At 46.2% G+C, this 19,606-nt stretch overlaps 1 protein-coding gene across 12 annotated transcripts in view; it reads right to left on the bottom strand.

Moving 5' to 3' along the window:
* The window catches only part of arnt2 (aryl-hydrocarbon receptor nuclear translocator 2), a 715,479-nt gene that overhangs the window by 330,714 nt on the left and 365,159 nt on the right, over nucleotides 1-19,606 (bottom strand). The window lies entirely within an intron of this gene.

The raw sequence follows: 19,606 nt of genomic DNA on the forward strand, positions 1-19,606 counted from the left end.
GAAACAGAATCTCTCCACAATGCTGCCTGACCCGCTAAGTGTTTCCAGCATTTTCTGTCGTTGTTTCAAATTTCCAGCATCTGCAGTATTTTGCTATTGTGTTGCAGGAAAAGCTAATTTGGTTTAACAGCCCTAAATCCTACAGTATCACGTCACCCCTCAATGTGTCGGAATCGTCGGTGCGCTCCTATATTGAATGGATGGTATTAGAATATACTTCCACAAACAAAGAGAAGCTGTAACAATCACTGTCCTCGCAGAGTACTGAACATACGGAACTCACAATCCAGTTCCAGTTGTTGGAAATCATAAGGATGCATCTAACTTGCTAAAATATTTTGCATTAGTAATATATAACGGATATATAATTTTCTCATGAATTGGAAGGTTGAACTGTTCCCTTTTAAAGCCTTGGTTCACAAAATTTCCAATTTACATACAGGAGACTTTGGTTTATCCGGAGGTTGTATGTCCGGAAACCTCGATCTACCGGCAGAAATCAGGAGCCGTTTGGTTAGGTTTTTTTTTCTTCTCGTGGCTTTTTTTTTCCAACAGTCAGGCTCTGGAAAGTCTCTCTGAAGCTGTTGCTAAGCTACAGAGACGCTTCCAAGGTACGGGCCGACTGTTTAGAAGCTGTTGCTAAGCAACAGTGTTTGTTGTCACATACGGAGATGAAAACCTCCGTATGCTTCAACATTAACGCTGGTATGTCCGGCAGTTTTGATAGATCGGCAACAGCTCGGTCCTGTCGGTGCCGGATATCACAAAGTTTCCTGTATATGTTTTGTCACCAATGAATTCACCCACTACATCTATATCTTAATAAACATCTTACCGGCATGCGTCCTACTCTAATGACCGCCTCCCCCAACCCTGAATACCACTCTTGGTCTTGATCCCATGCGCAATGCCACAGGAATTCGACAAACTGGTTCTAATTTATTTATGACCTCTCTGTACTCCGTTGTATCAAGCTCCGGTTTTATTTTTTCCTGTAGTACAAGTGGTACTTCTCTGCGTGGGTGGATTACTGGGCTAGCTTGTCGGTCAATCCCAATCTGTTGCTCTACTGGCAAATGACCCAGTCCTTGAATAGACACTTGTATCCCTGTAAAAGTGCCAGGGCCAGAAATCACTTCAAGCCTTTACTCTGAGTACCCTCTTTATTTGATTGAGGTTTTCACAAGCACCCAATCCTAAAATTGGCTGGGTATCTTTTGGTACCAATACAAATGACAACTTGTGTTTAGTGCCCTTGTATATGGCACTGGTATGTATACTCTTTGCCTTCTGCAATTAGGTCTATGCTAGAATCTCGAGATGTTATTCAGACACGACATTCACTTGCGCACATGTATCCAGCTTAAATGGCATGATTTTTATACATTACCAATGGGCGATACCCATTCTCTCTACAGCCCTCTGGACTCAACATAGAGTTCAACAATTTCAGATCATAACCTCGGCCCCTATCACATATATATATTTTCTTTTTTTTTATCCACACTTGTTGTTTGGCCTTTTTTTCTTCCCTCCCACATGGCAGCTGTCCTTCATTCTGCCAGCGCAATTCACACTTCCTTAACCTGTCCCATTACCACCTCCTCTTGCCTTGAATATCTCTTAATGTCTCTCAATGTCTCTTAATCTCTCCTGCTTTCTATCCTATCACAGACCTTCTCTTTTGTTCTTTTATTCCCTCCCCCTTTTCCCAGCCCCTACACTTGCTGTTCCATTTCCTGCTTTTTTCCAGTTCTGACGCAGGGTCCTCGAGCTGAAGCGTTAACTGTTTCTCTCTCCACGGATGCTGCCTGGCCTGCTGAGTGTTTCCAGCGTTCTCTGGTGTTATCACCCACTCTCTCTTGCAGCTTCTACAATATAGAATTCCTCGTGAGTTTTTCTTCCACAGCTTGCACCTGAATTTGCTTGTTGCAATACATTATATATCGATAATTTCTGCTCCATTTTATGGATGGTTTTTCAAACTCCACGCTCCGTCCCAGGCACACAATTTCCTCTCTTGTCTCTTTTAATTGCATTAGATTACATTTCAGGCGTCTAATTGTTTTTTTTTGCCTACTACCTAAATAATTCCATTTTCCTCACAGCACTTTGACATTCTTTTACAGTGTCTGACGCCCTGCAAATCTATGCTGCTTTTGTTACAATCAGTAGATTCTCAGAATTATTTGGTATGTCACAAATTATAGGGTACAGTAGCCTAGCGACCACAGTATTGTACCAGCAACCTAGAGGTGATGGGCTCAAATTCCACCATGGCAAGTTCTGAAGTTGAACTCAATAAATCTGGTAATTTGTGGGTAGGCGCCAGAAAAATAACCACAAAAGCCAAATAGATTGTCATAAAAACCCAACTGGATCACAAATGGCCTTCAGGGAAGGGAGCCTGCCAGCCCTACATGTCCACACTGTGTCACTGACATGACGGTCCTCTAAAGTGAGCTAGCTGGCGGCGGGCTTTGCCAGCATCACCTACAGTCGGAGAATAAATACAAATCTTGTCATTTATTTTTGTCAGTTCCTTGAATGCCTGTCATTCAGAAAGGATCAATACAATTAGAATCCATGCTACAAAAATCCACTGGGAGTTCTTAAATCACTATTGCTTTCTGCATGTGAAAAATCTTTCACATTTTAGGATTACAGTATTTCTCAAACTTATCCATTATTGCAAGTATCAATTCTTGTCACTGGATAATTCCAGACGTTCAGGAACTAAGTTCTTAGGAAAGGATCAACTGATTAAACTTACTGTTGCTGGAGAAAAACCAGAGGCGAGACATAATAAACGAAATCAAAGTAATGAAAGGTAGAGACGAGGCAAAAGCAAGCAAGCTATTTATTTTAAACAATGAGCATGACAGTAGAGGTCTTGAGAACAAGATTTACAAGTCGGAAGCAAGGTTAACGAGGAGACACCCCCCACCACCACCCCACCGAACAGTATAACTGATATGTGAATACACTCCCAAAGAAATTGTCTTGAGGGCAATTGGTACATTTAAAAAGGATTGATATCTAGAGAAAATTACCCCCAGCGAGTCAAGACCAAGTGCAAAGAAACAACCAAGTTGCATTTATGTATTGCCAGTGTCAGCCATGGCTCAGTGGCTGGCACTCTCGCCTCTGAGTCCCAAGGTAGTGGGTTCAAATCCTACTTCAGAGACTTGAGCACTGTCGGAGGTGCCATCTTTCAGATGAGATGAGATCAGTCTGCTCTCACAGATGGACGTAAAAGATCCCATGGCACTATTTCGAAGAAGAGCAGGGGAGTTAGCCCCAGTGTCCTGGCCAATATTTATCCCTCAATCAACATCACAAAAACAGAATATTTGGTCATCATCACATTGTCGTTTGTGGGACCTTGCTGTGCGCAAATTTTCTGCCATGTTTCCTACATTATAACAGTGACTGCACTTCAAAAGTACTTCATTAGCTGTAAAGCACTTTGGGACGTCCTGAGGTGGTGTTAGGCACTATATAAATGCAAGTCTTTCTTTTATTTTCTCACAACCTCAAGAAGTCTCAAAGCACTTCATAGCCAACGAAGTACTTTAGTAATGTTGGCAATCATAGCACCCAATTTGCACACTGCAAGGTCCCATAGAAACATAGAAGATAGGAGCAGGAGTAGGCCATTCAGCCCCTCGAGCCTGCTCCGCCATTTAATGAGATCATGGCTGATCATCCAAATTCAGTACCCTGTCCCTGCCTTCTCCCCATATCCCATGATCCCTTTAGCCTTACGAAATATATCTAACTCCTTCTTGAATATATTTAATGAATTGGCCTCAACTGCCTTCTGTGGTAGAGAATTCCACAGGTTCACCATTCTCTGGGTGAAGAAATTCCTCATCTCTGTCCTAAATGGCTTACCCCTTATCCTTAGACTGTGACCCCTGGTTCTGGACTCCCCGACCATCGGGAACATCCTTCCAGCATCTAGTCTGTCCAGTCCTGTTAGAATTTTATAAGTTTCAATGAGATCCCCTCTCATTCTTCTAAACTCTAGCGAATATAAGCCTAATCGACTCAATCTCTCTTCATACGTCATTCCTGCCATCCCAGGTATCAGTCTGGTGAATCTTCGCTGCACTCCCTCCATGGCAAGAACATCCTTCCTCAGATAAGGCGACCAAAACTGCACACAATACTCAAGGTGTGGTCTCACCAAGGCCCTGTACAACTGCAGCAAGACATCCTTGCTCCTGTACTCGAATCATCTCGCTATGAAGGCCAACATACCATTTGCCTTCTTAACCACCTGCTGCACCTGCATGCTTACCTTCAGCGACTGGTGCACAAGGACACCCAGGTCTCATTGCACTTCCCCTTCTCCCAGTCTATTGCCGTTCATGTAATAACCTGTCTTCCTGTTTTTGCCACCAAAGAAACATAGAAGATAGGAGCAGGAGTAGGCCATTCGGCCCTTTGAGCCTGCTCCGCCATTCAATGTGATCATGGCTGATCATCCAAATTCAGTACCCTGTCCCTGCCTTTTCCCCATATCCCTTGATCCCTTTAGCCTCAAGAAATATATCCAACTCTTTCTTGAATATATTTAATGAACTGGCCTCCACCGCCCTCTGTGGCAGAGAATTCCACAGGTTCACCACTCTCTGGGTGAAGAAATTCCTCCTCATCTCAGTCCTAAATGGCTTACCCCTTATCCTTAGACTATGACCCCTGGTTCTGGACTCCCCAGCCATCAGAAACATCCTTCCTGCATCTAGTCTGTCCAGACCTGACAGAATTTTATAGGTTTCGATGAGATCCCCTCTCACTCTCAAAAGTGGATAACCTCACAATTATCCACATTATACTGCATCTGCCATGCATCTGCCCAATCACCCAACCTATCCAAATCATACTGGAGTTTCTCTGCATCCTCCTCACAGTACACAAAGGCCACCCAGCTTTGTGTCATCTGCAAACTTGGAGATATTACATCTAGTTCCCTCGTCTAGATCATTTATATTGTGAATAGCTGGGGTCCTAGCACCGATCCCTGCGGTACCCCACTAGTCACTGCCTGCCACTCGGAAAAAGACCCGTTTATTCCATAAATGGTAATGAAATATATGAACAGAAAATCTTTTTTTAATGGTGTTGGTTGAGGGACAAATGTTGGCCAGGATATCAAGAGAACTCCCCTGATGATCTTCCAATAGTGCCATGGGGTCTTTTGTTTTTTTTTATATTTGTTTCTGGGATGTGGGCATCACTGGCAAGGCCAGCATTTATTGCCCATCCCTAAATGCCCTCGAGAAGATGGAGGTGAGCCGCCTTCTTGAACCGCTGCAGACCCTGTGGTGAAGGTACTCCCACAATGCTGTCCACCTGAGAGGGAAGACGTGACCTCAGTTTAACATCGCATCTGAAAGACAGCACCTCAGGTGGTGTAGCACTCCTTCAGTGCTGCACAGGAGTGTCAGCCTGGATTATACGCTCAAGTCTCTGGAGTGGGGCTTGAGCTCTCAATTGTCTGAGCCAAGAGTGAGAATGCTACCACTGAGCCGCGGCTGACGCGAGTGTAGTCTTCAGATGGGGTGGGGTTAGAGGCCAGGAAATAATTGGGTTAGGGTGTGGAGATATCATTTGTTTTGAAGTCATTCTGTCTACATTTTTTAAAATTCCATTATAAAGTCCTACATCCACATTTATAATGGGAATTGTCTATGTACATTTGTTATGCTGTGTTACACCTCCTGACAGTGGTGGTGCTGTAGCACCTAGTTTTGCAATTCCCAGTTGAGCCTTTACTAGAGAGAAACCCCTGCTCTGCAACCAACTCTAATTCCCAAATTGCAGCAGATTTTGCTATTTATAAATAAAAATGTGAAATCAAAGTATTATATAAAAATAAGGACGGACTGTTTGATTTTAAATTGGGGAATGAATTATACTTGTACACCCTGGGTAAATTATCCCTGCTCTCTAATCTCTCTTCATCTGAAAACTATATTTGATCTTAACTCCCTATGTGCAATGCCAAGGGAGATTCACTAAGCTATGCCAAAGGATTACAACCAACCTTTGACTATTTGCACTGAATAGTTAGCAGTATCGAGAAAAATATTTTCTCTGCAGAAAGAGGTAAGTGTTCAGAGGAGTCAAGAAACTTTTCTTCTGCAAGCTCAACTTCATTCTTAGGAAATGTACAAAGTTCACTGACCAAGCCATTCGTAACAGAAAAGTACAATGGGCTAGAATTTACTGCAGTTGGCGAATGAACGAACGACTTGTCCTTGCCCATTTAATCTCCATGAGATTTTGCAAGTTGCTGTCAGTGGGAGATGGAAACAACGTGATGCCTTCTACAGCACATCTGGGACCCACGTGAACAGGGCAAGCACCTGTGTGTCTCCTTAACCAATCAGATTGAAGAATCATCCATGAACAGCACAGAGTCTGAACTAGGAAGTGTCAGTTAGAATAGTGAATTCAACGTCCAATCAGACACAAAGTGAAATAAAGAGAAAGAAAAACTGGATTAAGAGAGAGAAAAAGAGATAACTCTCCAACAATTAAAATCTGAAGGAATGAGACTCCACGCTTATAAAAGTTAATGTTCAGTGGGAGAGGGGTTGTTTGGCAGTAATTAAGACTTATCACGCTGTTAAAAACAATACTTGGACTGGAATGTGTTGTGTATGTACCTTTAAGAGAAGAACTGATTCTATACTGCAGTACCGGCAGTGACCACCCCTGTATATAAAGCCATAGCAGGCTTCTGTATTTCAGTCTTAAGTTACCCTCTTTTCAGAAAATACCTGTTATTATTGTTCTCCTGCAGTCCGTGTATTATTTATACTCGGACACTACATTGGCGACGAACAGGTTCGAACTCACCTGCAGTACTGCATCACCTCACGGGGATCTTTCCCTGAGAAGAAGCTTCTCAGAGGTCGAAGTCAGAACAACGGGCGTCGACCGCGGGCAACCGCCCAAGGATTCATCGGAGTTCGGAGAGTTGCAGGAGAGGCTGTGGAGAGCTGGGCTTGGCTCCCCAGTCAAGGGGTTCCAGCAAATCGTGCTGGTAACAGGTAGTGCGCTGATCCTTCCGGACTGCGGCGGGCTCGAGCTCGATCGAGCAGCTCTGCAAAGGGACCGTGCAGCGTCGTCGGGAGGAAAAGAGAGAGAGAGGGTGGAGCGCACAGGGCGTGGTCGGTGCTCAAGAACCGGGCAGCGTAGCGAAAATAAAACAAGGGGAAGGAAAAGTGAGACGCGCCGAATCCGCGGGTCGCCGCCATTACCCTGCAGAACGCTAGGAGCAGCGTGGCAGCAAGGGGAAGAAGGAAAAGCGCGGGAGGCGCCATTTTATTCTATTGGGGAAGAAGGAAAAGCGCGGGAGGCGCCATTTTAATTCATTGGTGAAGAAGAAAAAGCGCGGGAGGCGCCATTTTAAATCACCCAAGATGCCGAAAAGTGGCAGTATCACTGCTTTCGACAACGAGGTAGAAGACTGGACCACGTATGTGGAAAGAATTGAAGTGTACTGCAAGGCAAATGAGGTGGCCGATGGAAAGAAGGCGTCGGTATTATTAAATTTGATGGGCGCGAGAACGTACGGCCTATTGCGGAATTTAATTACCCCAGCTAAACCAATGGAGAAAAGTTTTGAAGAGACTGTTAATATCTTACAGAAACACCTAAACCCTACACCGCTGCTGATAGCAGAAAGATTCAATTCCATAAAGAAACCAGCACAAAGATGAGAGCAATGCTGACTATCTTATGGAACTACGCAAGTTATCGAAGCACTGCCAGTTTGGAGCAGGACTGGCAGACACCTTACGGGATAAGTTTGTCTGCGGGCTCCAGAGTGAAGGAACCCAGAAACGACTACTTTCGGAAAAGGACCTGACGCTAGAACAGGCTTTCAGCGTGGCAGTATCCTACGAAGCAGCAGCACGGGGAGCTGCGGAAATACAACAGAAACCACAAGAATACAGCGCTAACGAAATGGCGTATGGAGCAGAAAAGTGCTATCGCTGCGGCAGAACAACCCATGATCAGAAGGACTGCTGGTTTAAGGACAAAGTATGCAGACAATGTGGGAAAATGGGACACATAGCAAGAGTCTGCAGGTCAGGAAAGAAAACCAACACTACAAGAACTACTAAGGAAAAGTACAAGAAAGTAAAGAAATTGACAGACAGTAGTTCGGAAGATCAGGAGAGTGATAAGGACTCCGGGAGCAGGAGACTAAGTTGTCTAAAGTTACACAACGTGATCGCAAAGGAGGATCACCGAACCATTTGGGTCACCCTCATGATAGCAGGGTCCCCAGTAAAGATGGAATTGGACACAGGATCAGCCCTAACCGTCACGAATCGACGAGACTATCAGCGGCTATTCTCACACATACCCTTGAAGGACACGTCCATTGTATTGAAGACATACATGGGGTAAAAAGTCTACCCCAGAGGAAAAATAAGGGTGCCAGTTGAATACAACGGCAAGGAAACACAGAAACTGTATCTATATATACTACCAGATGGAGGACCACCATTATTGGGACGTGAATGGATCCGAAAAATACAATTGGATTGGCATTCCATTCAGGCGCTAACTGTGACTGATAAAAAGGATGATGACGTCACACCTGCACGACTCAAAAATTCTAACTGACGCGAAAGAGGTGTTCCAACAAGGACTTGGGACTCTAAAAGGAGTAACGGCAACGATAAAAATCGAAGATAACGCAAACCCAGCCGTTGAAGCAGAGCTGGAGAGTCTGGAGCGTTCGGGTGTGCTGTCCAAGGTGGACTGGAGCAAGTGGGCCACACCCATCGTTCCTGTAATGAAGAAATCATTGAGCAGCACGCCTGGGGAAGCGAAGAAGGTCCGCATCAGTGGGGACTTCAAGGTGACTGTGAACCCAGTCCTGCACACAGTACAATATCCACTTCTACGGATAGAAGATATTTTCGCCTCACTATCTGGTGGGAAACGCTTTACAAAGATTGATCTGGCCCAAGCGTATCTACAAATGGAGGTGGAAGAAGCATCTAGGAAATACCTCACGATAAACACTCACAAAGGCCTTTATTAGTACAATCGACTGGTATTCGGGGTAGCATCAGCCCCGGCGATTTGGCAGAGGGCGATGGAACAAATCCTGCAAGGGATCCCGGGGACCCAGTGTTATTTGGACGACATCCTGGTTACGGGCGAAAATGACAATGAACACCTTGCCAACCTGGAGCAGGTGCTCACTAGATTGCAGGAATATGGGCTACGAGCCAACCGCCCCAAATGCGAGTTCTTCAGGAGACAAATCTCGTATTGTGGCCACATGATTGATGAGGAAGGGTTGCATAAGTCGCCGGACAAGATTGAGGCTGTAGTCAAGGCTCCAGCACCGGAAAATGTGTCGCAACTGAGGTCGTTCCTCGGGTTGGTGAACTACTACCATAAGTTCTTGCCAAATTTATCTACAATTCTGCACCCACTGAATGCCCTACTGCAAACTGGAGTAACATGGAAATGGAGTGATGAGTGTAAGCGTACCTTTCAGAAATGTAAATGCCTAATCACTTCAAAAGAAGTATTGGCCCACTACAATCCAACACTACCGATTCGGTTAGCATGTGATGCGTCTCCCTACGGCATCGGAGCGGTGCTGTCACACAAATTCCTTGACGGTTCAGAGAGGCCAATAGCCTTTGCGTCGCGCTCGTTAACCTCAGCCGAGCGTAACTACGCCCAGATTGACAGGGAGGCCCTCAGCCTGGTGTGGGGGGTGAAGAAGTTCAATCACTATCTGCACAGGCAGAAATTCACCCTACTGACTGATCATCAGCCCCTGGTCTCCATTTTTAACCCAAAGAAGGGCGTTCCGGTGATGGCGGCGCAACGGCTACAAAGATGGTCACTTTTTCTAGGGGCACATCAGTACGACATAGAGTACAAGGGTACGAAACAGCATGGAAACGCTGATGGGCTGTCGCGCCTACCGTTGCCTACGGTAGAGGAAGCACCTGCAGTGGACCCTGTTGAGATATTCCATGCGACCATAGTCGAATGTCTACCGGTTACAAACTCAAGTATAGAGAAGGAAACCCGAAATGACCCGACACTCTATCGGGTCTATGATTTGACGGTGAAGGGATGGCCAGCACATGGCGACTCACTGTTGCCAGCACTCTCGCCAAGGAGAGAACAGCTGTCAGTGTGCCGGGGGACCTTGATGTGTGGATCCCGAGTGGTAATTCCACCCAAGTTGAGAGATAGAGTGCTCAATGAGCTTCATGAGGGTCATCTGGGAGGGGTAAAAATGAAGAGCCTAGCCAGGGCGTTTGTGTGGTGGCCGGGAATCGATAAAGAAATCGAGGATATGACCAAGAGATGCACAGGATGCCAGAAGGTCCAAAACGCTCCACCACAGGCCCCGCTACATCCATGGGAGTGGCCCTCATCTCCATGGCAACGGGTACACATTGATTTTGCTGGTCCATTTATGGACTCAATGTTCCTAATCGCTGTGGACGCCCATTCGAAATGGCCAGAGGTCATCAAAATGTCCTCCACCACCACGGAGAAAACTATTGCAGTCCTACGGACCATCTTCGCCAGGAATGGCTTGCCAGAACAGATTTGCTCCGACAATGGGCCACAGTTTGTGTCCGAGGATTTCCGGAGGTTTCTGAGGAATAATGGGGTGAAGCATTACACATCTGCCCCATATCATCCAGCCACAAATGGATTGGCTGAGAGGTTTGTGCAGACCTTTAAAAAGGCCATAAAGGCAATGCATAATGACGACATACCACTACAACACAAGGTGGATAATTTCTTGTTTGCTTACCGGAATGCGTCACATGCAGTCACCAACCAAGCTCCAGCCATAATGTTCTTCAACCGAAGGCTAAGATGTTGCCTGGATTTGCTCAAACCAAACATAAGACGAGATGTTGAGGATAAGCAATTCCAGCACATCAATGAGAAGCCAACCAGGAGCTTCAAGATAGGGCAACCAGTCTTGGCCCGCGACTACCGAACAGAAAAATGGCAGCCAGGAACGATATGCATACAGCAGGGGCCACTAATGTACACAGTGGACGTTGGAGAGAGCATCGTGAGACACCATGCTGACCAGATTCTAGAGTCACAGGAACAAGCCAAACCCATACCACGAGCAGGTGCACCTGGTAATCAACCCGAAGTACAGATTGCGTCTACCTCAGAAGCAGTGGTATTGGAAGCTGACGAACCAACCAATGACAATGAGCCAGAATCAACTCCGCCGCAAGAACAGGATACTCGAGAAAGGTGCTATCCAGTCAGGATCAGGAAGCCTCCTCAAAGACTGAACTTATAAATGATTATTTCAGTTGATGTATATAGTACAGAGAAAATTGTAATTGTAATTAGTTATTATTTAGTTGTTAAATGAATGTTATGTACTGTTTATCTAAAAGGGGAGGAATTGTTGTGTATGTACCTTTAAGAGAAGAACTGATTCTATACTGCAGTACCGGCAGTGACCACCCCTCTATATAAAGCCATAGCAGGCTTCTGTATTTCAGTCTTAAGTTACCCTCTGTTCAGTAAATACCTGTTATTATTGTTCTCCTGCAGTCCGTGTATTATTTATACTCGGACACTACAGAATGGACAAACCCTAGCCTTCTGTGGCAAGTTTAGTCCATATCTACAACGCAAGTACAGGAACTTCATGCCGTTGAATACATCTGAATGGAGAGCCAGACAGCCTCGCCTGAAGTTGCTGTTCGATCTGCACATAAATAATGGTGAGCGCCGTTAACCTCACTATTATTTTGACAGTAAATTCTGTCCATAATTTCACAAAGGATTAAAATAAAAATTTGACTTCTGATTTTAGAACCATGTTAGATAATCTACAAAACCTTTAGAATGATTAATTTACTCACTGGTAAAATACCAAGTGTAATGTTAAAAAAAAGACATTAGAAAAAAAAAGTATTTGGCAAATAAAAATGCAGAACACGCAGATTCATCAGCTACAGAACTTACTGAATGGCGGAGCTGGCTCAAGGGGCTGTGTGGCCTACTCCTGCTCCTATTTATGTTGTGTTCTCACATCTAAAACGTTCTAAATGAAAACATTATGACTCTCAACATCAGCCTTAAAAGAATGCAGAGAAGTTTCTATGGCATTATTTGGGGAGTACACTGTGCTTCAGATAAAAATAAATATTTTAACCAAATAGGATCCCAAAATTTGTGTCACACCCAACATGCATCACTCAGGAATCTAATGAACAGCAGGGTTGCATATCCAAAGAGAACTTGAATTCCTTTCTTTCACATACATATCAAAACACAGAGGGACAAAGAGGGTGGAACAGGACTTTGAGTTTATAATATAAATGAATGTGAAGAATGGTGAAATGATTTCACTTCCATTAATGGTAGCTAAACCATCTGCAGAACAAAAGATCCAGTTATTACATTGTGGATTGGGATTATAAATAATAAAACTTGCATTTAGATTGTACCTCAGCAAATTGAAACATCGCAAAACTTTTCACACAATTATTTAAATGCAGTGACTTGTGCAGGCAACACTCAGTCACTCTCAATAGAACGGTTCTGTGCCAGGAACATCCTGCAAACACCAATCAGGTCAATGGCCAGTTAATCTGTTTATTTTAAATGGCATTGACTGAAGGAAAAAAGCTGGCTAAGACATTGGGACAACTCCCTGCTCTTCTTCAAAAACTGCCATGGATCTTTCACAATCACCTGAACTGCCAGGCAGAACCTCAGTTTGATATCTCTTTCAATAGACGGCACTGCTGACATGCAAAATTTCCTCAATAGAGTGTTAGCCTGCATCATGAGTTCAAAACTTTAGAATGGGGCTCAAACCTACCTCCTGCTTCAGAGATTAGAATGATACTGATTCAAGTCCACATAGAACTGCAAATTCCCCACAAGGTAGGTAAACCCAGGTCTCTCATATGACAGACAAGAAACATAGAAACATAGAAGCTAGGAGCAGGAGTAGGCCATTCCGCCCCTCGAGCCTGCTCTGCCATTCAATGCGATCATGGCTGATCATCCAAATTCAGTACCCTGTCCCTGCTTTCTCCCCATACCCCTTGATCCCTTTAGCCTTAAGAAATATATCCAACTCCTTCTTGAATATATTTAATGAACTGGCCTCTACTGCCTTCTGCAGTAGAGAATTCCAGAGGTTCACCACTCTCTGGGTGAAGAAATTCCTCCTCATTTCTGTCCTAAATGGCTTACCCCTTATCCATAGACTGTGACCCCTGGTCCTGGACTCCCCAACCATCAGGGACATCCTTCCTGCATCTAGTCTGTCTAGTCCTGTCAGAATTTTATAAGTTTCAATGAGATCCCCTCTCATTCTTCTAAACTCCAGCGAGTATAAGCCCAATCGACCCAATCTCTCCTCATATGTCATTCCTGCCATCCCAGGTGTCAGCCTGGTGAATCTTCGCTGAACTCCTTCCATGGCAAGAACATCCTTCCTCAGATAAGGTGACCAAAACTGCACACAATACTCAAGATGTGGTCTCACCAAGGCCCTGTACAACTGCAGCAAGACATCCTTGTTCCTGTACTCGAACCCTCTTGCTACGAAGGCCAACATACCATTTGCCTTCTTAACCGCCTGCTGCACCTGCATGCTTACCTTCAGCAACTGGTGCACAAGGACACCCAGGTCTCGTTGCACTTCCCCTTTTCCCAATCTATTGCCTTTCAGGTAATAATCTGCCTTCATGTTTTTGCCACCAAAGTGGATAACCTTGCATTTATCCACATTATACTGCATCTGCCATGCTTCTGCCCAATCACCCAACCTGTCCAAATCATACTGGAGTTTCTCAGCATCCTCCTCACAGCACACACACCCACCCAGCTTTGTGTCATCTGCAAACTTGGAGATATTACATCTAGTTCCCGCGTCTAGATCATTAATATATATTGTGAATAGCTGGGGTCCTAGGATTGATCCCTGCGGTACCCCACTAGTCACTGCCTGCCACTCGGAAAAAGAGTACTCATCAAACTAAAATTCACTTTGTTAATGGCTGCTGTAAAAAACTGACCAAACAAGGCAATGGCTCTTGGTGTGGCAGCAGAGTGTAAAGAGGAGTACTGTACCTCCATGTCCTCCTTAACCTGTGTTCTGTTGTGTAATAGCACAGAGATGTCGCTATGTTATCTGTGAATTCACACCGGCACTTCTTTGACTTATTTACAGAGACTAGCAATGATGGAGGAAATTGAAAACAATTACAATCTCTGGTTATGGCATTCTGGTGCATTGTCCAGTGAAATAAATGTCAGTAACACTTGTGACCTAAGCGTCTGGTAAATTCTAACCTGATCATGCGATAGGCAACCAATGTGATCTGATATCTGCCACTAAATTCCTCTTCCCCCTCCCTCATGAAGAACAAAAATCAAATCAAACAAAAATCATTTCTATATTTACTACAAGTACTTGCTCCTTTCCTATTTTGTTTCCTTCCTTCCATTTGTTACTGTAATCTGCAAGAACATGACAGAATTAGGAAAAGTATTAAAGACAAAGAAATAAATCATAAGTCAAGGTCTGTGGACAATTCATTAAGTGATAAAAGTTCTCGAATGTAGATCCTTTGCATTCTGGTTTGTTAAAGCACTGATTGATCTGGTCACATCAAGTGTATAGATGTGTGATTAGAGTAATGAATACAGTAACTGTAGATCAACTTGTATTAATTGATCATTTAGTCAGCATCTAGCTTTCGGGACAGAGAACCGACAAACTTCTCAACCACTGCCCCCGTGCATTGCAGCATCTCTTTAAAACATACATGACAATAAAAGTAATCTTTCCCTAGCCCAAAACCATACATTCCACCTTTGGTTTTCATGATGAAGCAAAGAAAAAGGAACTCTTTGTGAAGAGCCACCCAACAGAGTGCTGCGAGTTGGGTGAGTCAGGGAGGCTTAACTGGTTGCTAAAATCAAACTTTTTGTTTCACATTTACTGTTTTTTTTTATTGTACAACAGTACTTATACAACTCATCAATTACATAGAAAATCCATTACATTCATTGACCACAATAAGAAAAAAATAAAGCCTCGAGAACAGCTTTATGGTTAATACAAATGCAATGATAAATTTTACAAATGAATCAAATATTTACAGTACAAACTACCACTATTTCAATAAACCAAGAAAAACCCGTATCACGTCAGTCCTACTGACATCGTTCACCCATTCAATCGTTCAATCATCCGCTTGTTCGTTCGCTCGAGCGCAAGTTCCATCATGCGTGCGTGTCATTTGTGTCTACGTGCATGCACGCGTGCGTTCGTTCGTCCGTTCGTTCATTCGGTCGAACGCAAGCTCCATTGTGCGTGCGTATCATTTGTGTCTGCGGCGTGCGTTCATGCGAGCATTCGTTTGATCCAGAACCCAGCCGAAGTACTCATAAATTTCTTACCAATATAATTTATTTTATTTATTTTCCCTTTCTTTTAATTTCCCCCGTTAACTTCTTTTTCTCCCTTTTATAAAACATACCATTTACTGGGCAATAATCTCAAAGTAAATTCCACATAGACACTAATTAACACCACAATGTACAAAGTCCCATAGCCTTATCAGAAATCAATTAAAGCTTCAAGTAGACTGCTTTCAACCAGAAAACCAGAAACTTCTTCAACAAAACAAGTGAAGAAGGGTCAAACCCGAAACGTCAACTCAAATTTCTCTCCACGGATGTTGCCTGACTTGCTGAGTTTTTCCAGCATTTTCTGTTGTTATAAGTGAATACCAGTTCTATGCCAGTCCTATTGGCAATCTAATTACTCCTCGTTTTCACTTGATGTTGTCTAACCATGTAATGTCATAATCCTTGTCCACGATCTTCAGCTTTTCCACAGAAAAGAAGCCAACCACTTTCTCAAATCCCGTAAAAAGACCGAATACTCAAATTTTCTTCTACTTGCTGTTATTGTGCACAGGACCCAACCATCAAAATACTCAGTATTCCTTGTCGATATTACTTTGTTTTGTCTTTTATCTTCCTTTAATTTTCCCTTTTTTTTCCCACTTTTATTCCGTTCTCTTTTCCCATCTTATGGCCGCTCATGCGCCATGCTACAGATGGAAACAGTCTGTCTTTCCTCCACCAAAATGGCGGCGCACAAACCGGCACCCATCACCGAAACAAAGCCTCACAGCTGCCACCAGACAGAGCACAGATGAGGCCGCTGGAACTCATTCGGGCCCGAGACCATTCTTCAACCTTAGAAACCATACAGCATGCTCACCCACAGCATCTCCTGACTCAGCTTCTGCCGACCAGCCGCACTGCCCTGGGCCCCCCGCCTGGGGTCCTCCGCCCTGGGCCCCCCGCCTGGGGTCCTCCGCCCTGGGCCCCCCGCCTGGGGTCCTCCGCCCTGGGCCCCCCGCCTGGGGTCCTCCGCCTGGGGTCCTCCGCCCTGGGCCCCCCGCCTGGGGTCCTCCGCCCTGGGCCCCCCGCCTGGGGTCCTCCGCCCTGGGCCCCCCGCCTGGGGTCCTCCGCCCTGGGCCCCCCGCCTGGGGTCCTCCGCCCTGGGCCCCTCGCCTGGGGTCCTCCGCCCTGAGCCCCCCGCCTGGGGTCCTCCGCCCTGGGCCTCCCGCCTGGGGTCCTCCGCCCTGGGCCCCCCGCCTGGGGTCCTCCGCCCTGAGCCCCCCGCCTGGGGTCCTCCGCCCTGGGCCCCCCGCCTGGGGTCCTCCGCCCTGGGCCCCCCGCCTGGGGTCCTCCGCCCTGGGCCCCTCGCCTGGGGTCCTCCGCCCTGAGCCCCCCGCCTGGGGTCCTCCGCCCTGGGCCTCCCGCCTGGGGTCCTCCGCCCTGGGCCCCCCGCCTGGGGTCCTCCGCCCTGGGCCCCCCGCCTGGGGTCCTCCGCCCTAGGCCCCCCGCCTGGGGTCCTCCGCCCTAGGCCCCCCGCCTGGGGTCCTCCGCCCTAGGCCCCCCGCCTGGGGTCCTCCGCCCTAGGCCCCCCGCCTGGGACACTCTCCTCTGGGCCTTCCACCCTGGGCTTTCCGCACTGGCACTCCCCGCAAGCAGCCAGGGTGTGGAGCAGCCCATTCACACAGCACCGAGCAGAGCTGAGCTGAGCTGCTGAGAATCTCGCAGCCTGTGTGTCTCTCTCCACATTTACTGTGACTGTCTACTGTTTAAAATCTAAATTTCCCAGCATTAAGCAGGGTTATAAAGGGATATACAAGGCCTACAATTCAGAGCAGCTGAAGGCAGTTAATTAGGGAAACTAGATTAAGCTGGTTTTCCTGTAGCTGGGCTCAGCAAGTCTCCTTTGTTTCAGGGCCTTTAAAACAGGCTTTGAAGTGCGATTTTGCCCCGAGTGCGGTGTCAACAGAGCGCTGCGAGTTGGGTGAGTCAGAGTTAGGTGAGGAGTGGAAGGAGGAGCTCCCTTGCTTCGCCTTTGTTTTTCCTAACTTTTCACCCTGTAGGAAGAGGCCGGTGTCGGGAACAGCAGGAGAGTACAGTGAGTATTTAAACTCACTTTCGTGGGCTTTTTTTCAAAGGCCGGTCAATCTCGCAGACTGGCTGCAGCGTTCCAGAGCCACGCCACGATTCAAAAAGAGACGCGGCAAGAGGAAGCAGCTGATTGGGTGAGTGCGGCCAGGTGAGTATTTATACTACTCTATAGTTTGACAGTTAAGGTTAATAGTTTATAAAGTTTAGAAGGTCTTAATTTTTGTGGTTATAGTTTCTAAGGTCTCTGTTGTGTAGCAGGGAGTGCTAGTAAACAAGGGCCCTTGTGTATATCATTTAATTCTAGTGTAATTAGTGGCATTGATTTGATTTAATTTAAGGGTAAGTCATGGCAGCACAGCTCGGCCCCGTGGCATGCTCCTCCTGCACTACGTGGGAAATCAGGGACACTTCCTGTGTCCCTGACGACCATGTGTGTGGGAAGTGTATCCAGCTGCAGCTACTGGCAGACCGCATTGCAGTGCTGGAGCTGTGAATGGACACATTCTGGAGCATTCGCAATGCTGAGGATGTCATGGATATCACATTTAATCAGTTGGTCACACCGCAGGTAAAGGCTGCACAGGCAGGAAGGGAATGGGTGACCGCCAGGCAGAGTAGTAGGCGCAGGCAGGTAGTGCAGGCGTCCCCTGTGGCTATCTCCCTCTCAAACAGATATACCGCTTTGGATATTGTTGAGGGAGATGGCTCATCAGGGGAAGGCGGCAGCAGCCAACTTCCTGGCACCATGGGTGTTTCTGCTGCACAGGACAGGAGGAAAAAGAGCGGGAGAGCTATAGTGATAGGAGATTCTATTGTAAGGGGAATAGATAGGCGTTCTGCGGCCGCAAACGAGACTCCAGGATGGTATGTTGCCTCCCTGGTGCAAGGATCAAGGATGCCTCTGAGAGGCTGCAGGGCATTCTGGAGGAGGAGGGTGAACAGCCAGTTGTCGTGGTGCATTTAGATACCAACGATATAGGTAAAAACCGGGATGAGGTCCTAAAACCTGAATATAGGGAGCTGGAAGGTAAATTTAAAAATAGGACCTCAAAAGGTAGTAATCTCAGGATTGCTACCAGTGCCACGTGCTAGTCAGAGTAGAAATAGAAGGATATTTCAGCTGAATACGTGGCTAGAGGAATGGTGCAAGGGGGAGGGATTCAAATTCCTGGGATATTGGAACCGGTTCTAGGGGTGGTGGGACCAGTACAAACTGGACAGTTTGCACCTGGGCAGGACTGGGGCCGATGTCCTGGGGGAGTGTTTCCTAGTGCAGTTGGGGAGGGTTTAAACTAAAATGGCAGGGGGTTGGGAACCTGTGCAGGGAGACAGAGGAAAGGGAAGTAAGGATAGAAGCAAAAGACAGGAAGGATAAAAGCAAAAGTGGCAGTCAGACAAATCAAGGGTGTAAATCAAACATGGCCACAGTAAATAATCATTCTAAAAGGTCTAAGAGTGTTAAGAAAACAAGACTGAAGGCTTTGGGGGAAAAATTCAGTATCGCCCCGTTTGGGGCGCCATTATCGGCTGTGCGCAAAGTTTAGTGCCTGGCGCTAATTATCGCCTCCGACAGCAAATTTGGCTTTTATCGCCCCGGAGGTGATTGGAGTGCTAAATCAGGCGCTTCACACCTGTCTTAAGGCGCAAAGGCCGAGGAGCGAGGCGCTACCTCAGAGCGATGGTGAAGCAAGGAAGGGCAAATCAAAATGAACCTGCAAAGTGCTGCTCAGTACCCAAAACTCCTTCACACAGCGTTGAATCTCTCCTGAAGTCTCTCTCTCTCTCTATGAGTGTTGCAAAAATGTCACCAACAAAAAAAGGCAGGAAGCAGTTGCCTTTAAAAAGCGCTCCCCCAGTCCCTTTCTGACTGCAAAACGCTCCCCTCAACCTGTTGTTGCTAACGGCAGGCAGTAAGGCAGGGGGCGCCACTCAAAATCCGGTCCGGGGCGCTACGCACTCGACTGACGTCACAATCTGCTGGCGCAGGGGATCGTGGCGGTAGTGTTTAGCGCCCCCAAAAAATGTTTAGTTAATTTCGCGAGCGGCACAAACATCTCCGTGCCCGGGCGTTAGTTTCTTT

This window comes from Somniosus microcephalus, chromosome 27 (assembly GCF_052327205.1).
Source record: "Somniosus microcephalus isolate GS21.2 chromosome 27, FLI_Smic_1.0, whole genome shotgun sequence".
NCBI classification, from domain to species: domain Eukaryota; kingdom Metazoa; phylum Chordata; class Chondrichthyes; order Squaliformes; family Somniosidae; genus Somniosus; species Somniosus microcephalus.